Here is a 7,717-nt window from a genome sequence, read left to right as displayed (position 1 = left end):
GAGATTGCAAGGCATGCCAAGGAAGCTGAACGGAAAGGGCTACTAGCCTTTTCTTTACAGTATAGTGCCCTCGATGGCTAAAGTTGAGCAATTTCTTGCCTAAGAATGCGATATTTCTTCAAATGGGTTTGTGGTTGGTAAGCGTTTTTTTCTTCTCCGTTGTGCATCAGACGCCATACGCATCTATTTTTTCTCAGATGCAATGAGCGTATATGCCCCTAATTGTTTGGGTGATAGAAGTGCTTGTTTTAGGGAGCTTAAGTCCTACATATTGGTTGTAATTGGCTTTTAGGCACTGATTGGAACATGATTGTGAGTGTGGATGATAGGTCTCATGCTAGGAAAGGCTCATGGCGGAGAGAGGGATTCTCAAGAATCTGTTGGATTACAGGGATTTTCTTTCAACAATAAAAGAAAAGGGGATGAGTTTCAAGCTCAAAGAATCAACAAGTCTTGTAACTCGTCCGATGAGAGTTGGTGGATGTAGGCTCCCATGGGTGGCAGTAATTGGTTGCACACAAGTATTTTGAATCTTCTCCCAGTGCTTTAGATGGTGGGGAGGTCTATTGATATACCTTTTGAGTTTGACAAGTTCCATCTCTCCAGTAAGATATTTTGTGTGCAATTCGAAGGAATATAGGGCCCATGTCAAGGCTCCATTTGCTAGATGGGATGTTGGGGATCAGAGGAGTCCTTGTTCTAGCAAATGAGAAAAGCTTAGGCATGCTCTAGAGGATCGGCTTCTGGAGGTAAGGGATTGTTTGAGGATGGCAGTCAAGTGTTCTTTTTCTAATCCTATTGTTTCCACTTTGTGGCTGAGGAAGCCATTAGGCAAACAAAGCTTTTTGAGCATGCTCTACTGTGGAGAGCTATGGAGAACTAAGCATGCTCCACGGTTGAGTAGGCAACTTTGGATAGAGGTGGGTCATTCATTGCGCATCTAAAACGTTCATTCATTTTGCCAAAAGGAGGAGTCTATTGATGAGTATAGGAATCCCAAGACAGTTTAGCTACTGAATTCTCACACATAGTTGATGCGTTCAAGTTTGAATTGAGTGCCATTTTGGGTAGGCCTATGGTGTTGGATGTGGTGTGGAAGGGTAGTGTGGAAAATTTATTGAAACCACTAGTGAAGGTGTAGATCTCAGAGGCCAATTGACTAAGGTTGCCTCTAAGCTTCATAGTAGATGAATTGTGGGATGCCTTGTTTGCAATGGAAAAGGATAGGCCCTTGGTGCTAATGTTTTGAGCATAGAGTTCTCCTTAGCCTTTTGGCATTTGCTTAAACTTGATTTGGTTGACATGGCTAATGCAGGGTTGCTAGAGGGTTCCTCTTTGAGGATGTTAATGTAGCAAGCTATTTCCAAAAAGACAAAACAGATTGAGGATGGGGACCGGTGCCTGATAACTTTGTTGAACATTTGTATAAGATCATTGTGAAAGCCATTGCATTGTTGGAATAGATTTTAATATTGACTATCATGCTCCGAACTTTTGAAGCACTATACAACTCCAACACAGGAGACCCCAAGGGAGGACCTAATAAAAGCAAGATGGATGGGGATTCAACGTCTAGCAAGGATCTGACTGAAAGCAAAAGATGTGCTTCAACTGTGGCAAACCAGGAACATCATCAAGGAAGACATATTTGTGGCCCCATTTCAAGTCCAAGGCCACAAGATCAATTATTGCCTAAGGGGTAGAGGAAGAAGGCCTCTATAGTATCAGTGCTTGCTTATCCAAGATGAGAAAGGTGCCTCAAAGCTATAGCATGAAATATTTGACTATGTCGAATACTTGATCGTCAATGCATTGCATATATTTGAAATGGTGGATGGGCTCTCACCACAATGGTAGCCATAAGGCCCAACAAGCTTACATGGAGGGTAGGCAACACTGAGATCCTTTTCTAATAGTGGCCATGATGTAATCTGTGAAACCACTCCAAGTTGGTGCAGTCTCACATTTGTGGGCCCATGTATATGAGATCCTTAGCTAGATCTTTATACTTTTTGGCTTTAATGAAACCACATCGAAATTTCATGGATCTACATTTGACAAGCTCCAAGAATGAAAGGAAAATGTGGAACTTGAGATGGACCATAAACTAAAGACTTTTGGATGGACTAAGGTAGATAGTTTACATCAACGGAGTTTGACGCCTACTACAAATGAGTTGGGGGAAAATCTAGATGAGGGATGCCAAGACATCTTAGAAAAATGTGGTGGTAGAGTAGAACTAGGTATGGTACTAAGCATGTTGAAGGGGAGAACCGTCAACAGTATTTCTAAATACTAGCATTTAACAATGGTATGCAAAGGGATTTAAGGGAAGGATGCCTTTGGAGGCATACTTTGGGAAGATGCTAGTCATCCATCATGTCAGGATATTGCATTCAAGGCATGGGTTCATGTTCATAGTGATATCCATGCCAAGCTCGACCCAGGGTGCCAAAAGTGCATCTTCATTAGTTATAGTTAGGAGCCCAAGACTTACCAATTGTACGACCTAGTAACTCAAAAGATGGTGATCAACTAGGATGTGGTCTTCCAAAACATCAACCCCTTGGATAGAAAAGTATCCTTGGGATCACACATTCTTGTAGACATAAGACCAATCCTAGAAGCATACTCAAATCAAAATTAGAGGACACAAAGCTGGGATCCGGATGAAGAGCCTAGGGACAAGGATATTTGAGTGGAGACTTTTGTGATGTGTCAATACAGTGGAAGGGTCTGAGAATGTCAACATCTTAGAGAATAGTTCCAAGGGGATACAAATATCCAAGAGGCTTTAAAATGTGTCAATTTTGCAAACTACTTGAACAATGTTCTATTGGCTTAGGTCAAACTAGTCAAGGAGCCACAATCATTTGAAGAAGCAAAGGACACTAAAGGACAACTTGGATTGGCAATCTCCAACACAGATGGAGATTGAGTCCATTAAGAGAAACCAAACATAGGATCTAGCTAGCAAGACTATAGGGCCAAATGTATGTGTAAGGTCAAACACTAGTATGACAAAATGATGGTGGAAAATATAAGACCAAGGGATTTGCACAAATGGAAGGGCTAGACTAATAAAACCTTTATTCTCATAGCAAGAATGGGGATGTTATAGATCATGATCACACTTGACTCTCAATTGGAGTGGTCCATTTTACCAAATGGATGTCATATCAATCTTCTTAAATCAAGACTTCAAGAAGGAGGTCTTTGTGTGGCAATCACTCCAATCCTAGGCCTAGTTGACAAGGTATGTAGGCTCCAAAAAGTGCTTTATGGGCTGAAACAGGTGCCACATACGTGGGACTGATGGATTCATGAGTATTTTGGCTAGATCAAATTGCCTTAGATGTAAGCCTATACCTCCATGTAGAGGGGGTAGTGACCTCATAATGGATGAAGTGATCATCATGGAACTGATGGATTGATGTGTATTTTGTCTAAATCAAAGTGCCCCATTGGTAAACCTATACCTCCATGTAGAGGGTGGAAAGAGGGTTGTGGTAATCTTGTACAGGGATGACTTGATCATCATGGGACCACCAAAAGAAAGTAAAACAAGAAAAGATGCAATTGATGACAGAGTTCAAAAATGATTGATCTCAACGTTCTTCACTATTTTCTTGGCATTGAGGTAAGGATGGACATTCATCTCACATGAGAAGTATTTTCTAGAGATCTTCAAGATGTTTCATATGGAGAAATGCAAGTCTAAAATAGCTTTGACAAAGGTCAGAGCCAAGTTGAGCATGGTGGATATTGCATAGCTAGCAGAATCAACCCGATTTTGATAACTAAATTTTCACTTGCCTTGCTTTGCCAATTTGCATTAGCACCAATGAATATGTAATTTGGGATATAGAATCACACTTTGGAGTGGAACAAACTTCCATGGATATTAGAAATTAGATAGGGCCAAAGCATGGAGTGGAACAAATTCCCATGGAGGACATCACATAGCAAGTATACATCTGAGTGAACTAGTTGAGTGGCTCCATGTTCCAAGTCATGACCATTTCTAGGAAATAATGTCGATGTCTCTTACCATCCAGAAGCCTCACATCCTTCATGATTGCCAACAGATTTTGGGATCTCATCCACCATTCAAGATTTCTACATTGCACCAAAATCTAGTATCTAACATGGATGAATCTATCATGCCAAAACTTCAAGTCATCCTTGTTATCCTAAACCAACATAGCACGTGCTATGTAAAGGCCTTCATCCTCCACCCCCTGGAAATCATGGCTTTTAGCCAAATCACAACATCATCTTCATCAAGGACAACACTCATCCTATTTTGTGCAAGCTAGTTCATGGCTCAGGGGGGCCACTCATCATATGTAACCCCATCACGTGAGTTCAAGAGAAGGTATTTTTTATTTCTAAAATTTACAGAAATAAATATACATAAGGGACTATTTAAAATAGTTTTGGGAAAAATTTACAGATTTGTATAGAAAAGGGGTACATTTTATTAATGGATAAGGGATTTTAGAAAAAGGCCTTGAACGCACGTGGTATAGAGGGTTTATACATAGTGACCCCCTCGAGGTTCATGGGTAGTAGGCTGTTGCATAGATTTGGGACATAAAGTACCTCCTTGAGGAATTTTCCTTCGCTTTGGTTTGAATGGAAATATTCTATTTCCCTTACTAGGAGAACTTTGGTTGTCACCCATAGTGACACTAAATTTAGAACTCCCTGTGATGATAGTTTGAAACCACTCCGAGGTCTTGACATGTGCACCATGTCTACGTACCTATCTTCACCACCCAAAGTTACCATAAGTGTCAAGCATCTTTCTATCACCTTGGAAATCAATAGGCCTTTCTTAATGATGTTTTGTGATTTATATTCATGTTGGCTATCTAAGTCTTTGTGCTTTCCATCTTTTCCTTTGTTGTATCTAGTTTGGATGTTTTGGAGTAGTTTGAACTTGATCCCACCTTTGTGCATCAACAGTCTCTTACAAAATGTCCTAGTTTTTCATAATTAAAGTAGGTTTTGTGCTTCCTGTCTAATATTCATTCAGTAGGATTGTCACGTGGATTGCTCTTGTTGGTTTCCCTTGTCCATTCCCTTTGCCAAGAGGTCCTTTTCTATAGATATGTCAAATTTCTTCTCCCACAAGCCTCCTCATGTAAAAGCAATGGAACGAACTCTTTGAATGATATTGTTGCAAAAACTATTTTATGGTCATGGTTGTCACGAACTTTGATAAAGCATACCCAACACCAATCTAGCAATCTAAGATGATTTCATTTTCTAAACAACTGCAAGTTGACCTTCATCACTTTCATCTTACGATGTCGAATCTCCCTTCTCCATCCTCATGTTGTAAATATAAATCTTAACAGTAGTTTGGTAGCATAATAAGACATAAAAGTGTCCTTTTGAGGTGTTGGTAAAAAAATCACTTCTTGTTGTAGATGTGTTTTTTGCTGATTTCCTCTCTTAATCTTAAGGTAGACTCATAGGACTATTATCTAAAAATATAAGGAGCACAAAAAACTATTACATCTGATTACAAATGCTCACAAATGTATGATAGCATGGTCTTTCACCAAGACAATACTCAGATTTCAAAATTTATCTAGCATGCCTGAAAATAAAATTGATTTCAAGGAGCTAGCATTTTTTACAAAGTGGTTATAATTATATCAAACACTTAAGAGTGACAAAATTTTGTTTAAAAATCATTTTGGCAAGATTGATTTATCAATTGATAAGAGTGGTTAGCCTATAAGTTGCATTTCATAAATAAGCATCTTTATATACTACACATAATAGACACAAAGTTTCATATCTTAACTATAACAATATTATATCATAAGGGAAAGTATTCACATAAAAATAAAGGCTAAAACTAAAAGAGATTAATTGCTCCTAATATCAACTACCAAAAAAGTTTTGAATTATCATGTATATAAGTGTTTTGCATATAAATTTTTTAAATTGGTATCACCAATTCATGATTAGAGGCACTCTATAAGTGTAATTTAAACGTATGAAGGTTCTTATGATATCGTTAACCCTTGTATCTTGAATTTAGCGTGAATTTCAACATAAGCAACAATCAATATACGATTTGAATTTGGTGTTCTACATGATATTAGGTCCCCTAAAAGCTCACAATGCTCCATAATATCTATTGAAGACATATACAAAGTATGGTTGAGTTTTGAACTTGTTAGACATGTCAAAGAATTTGCAAAAGATAATTTTTGCTTCGCCATCAACATTCACTAAAGTTACAAGGCCATAGATCATAATGAATATGATTATCTAGCTCCAAGGAAATATAGACATATGTGTTATAGTTATCCTTAGGCTCTAGGACTTACAAACTCTAAGAAAACTCATTCTAATTAAGAAGTATGGCCATTTTATCTAAAACCTGAGAAAATAGCTTGAATTGTCATTGTTAGGTTGACCTTAAAACTTTAGGTAGAACTCAAAGTAATAGGTGCAAGTTCCAATCCATAATAATTCCAAGTTTTTTTCAACATATAAGCTATTATGGAAAATAATTAAAACCCGAAAATACCTTATCGATGCTTTTGAATAATTCTAGGAAATGACTTAATAGGACATAAAAGTGTCCCAGGAAATTTTTATGTCCTTCTACCAAACTTGATGCCTCTTTGTTCACCTCAAACATCTCCTTGATGCCTCTACCAACATTTTTGCTAGCTGTATATGTGGAGGGACAACATCTATAGTATTTTTTTATCATGATTGCCAAAGACTCTGCGTCTCACACTACCCAATCCTAAATTGTAACAAGGTTTGCTACTCAATCTTGGATACAACAAGATTTGCTACAGTAATCACCACTCCATCATTATTATTGATGTCCTTGGGTCTTAAATCCGTTCTATAAGATTTTCCAAACTTCTTTGACAAAAACGTGACTCCAAATCCTCATCTTCCAAAATGAATAGTCAAACCCATTGGGATTTCCAATCTCTTTGAAGTTGGGAGTGGGCAATTTCCTAGCCATGTCGAGGTGAAACTTTAGCAAGTCGAGAGACTTAAAATTTGATGAAACAATAAGCTTTGTCAACTTGAGAGGAACAACACCGTTCAACAACTTGTCTCTTCAAGAAAATGTTGCAATTGGGCTTTGATATTATGCTAGAGATTATAACAACTCATACTAGCCATTCTCGAACGTATGTAGCACATGCTCATTATCATTTGAAGGACGACTCATAGGACAAATGGGTCTTGAATCTAGGCCTACTTCAATGGATTAATAGAATAGAAGAATGACATGATGCACACGAATTCACAAATCAAGATCACAACAAGGAGCTTCAATCCTACTTAAACACCACTATTAAAGTATTACAACAACAATTCAGTTATGATAATGAAGCCATGGTGTGGATCCTTCATGCCTCAAATGAGGGCTTCTGTGGGATCCTTGTGCTTGCTCATCTTGTATCTCGCAATTGGCTCTAACTCACCCTATGAGTCATCAACTGAATCATAGCTCGAGACTCCCTAAGTCCACTTCACTACTAGTAAGTCCCTAACTAACTTTTCTCAATAGAATCCTAGAATTTGTTGTGCAGCTGAGTGCTTGAATTCTCAAAAACGTGACTTGTAGCTTGCAATTATTTGCATTTGCTATGTGATTCACTTTATGCATGACACCCTAAGTTCACTGCATGACTTTAAACCCAAGATCAATTCTTCAATG

Source organism: Dipteris shenzhenensis, chromosome 16, assembly GCF_047967505.1.
Source record: "Dipteris shenzhenensis isolate YYH24624 ecotype China chromosome 16, Dip_SZ_1.0, whole genome shotgun sequence".
Taxonomy (NCBI): domain Eukaryota; kingdom Viridiplantae; phylum Streptophyta; class Polypodiopsida; order Gleicheniales; family Dipteridaceae; genus Dipteris; species Dipteris shenzhenensis.
This window is presented reverse-complemented; position numbering follows the sequence as displayed.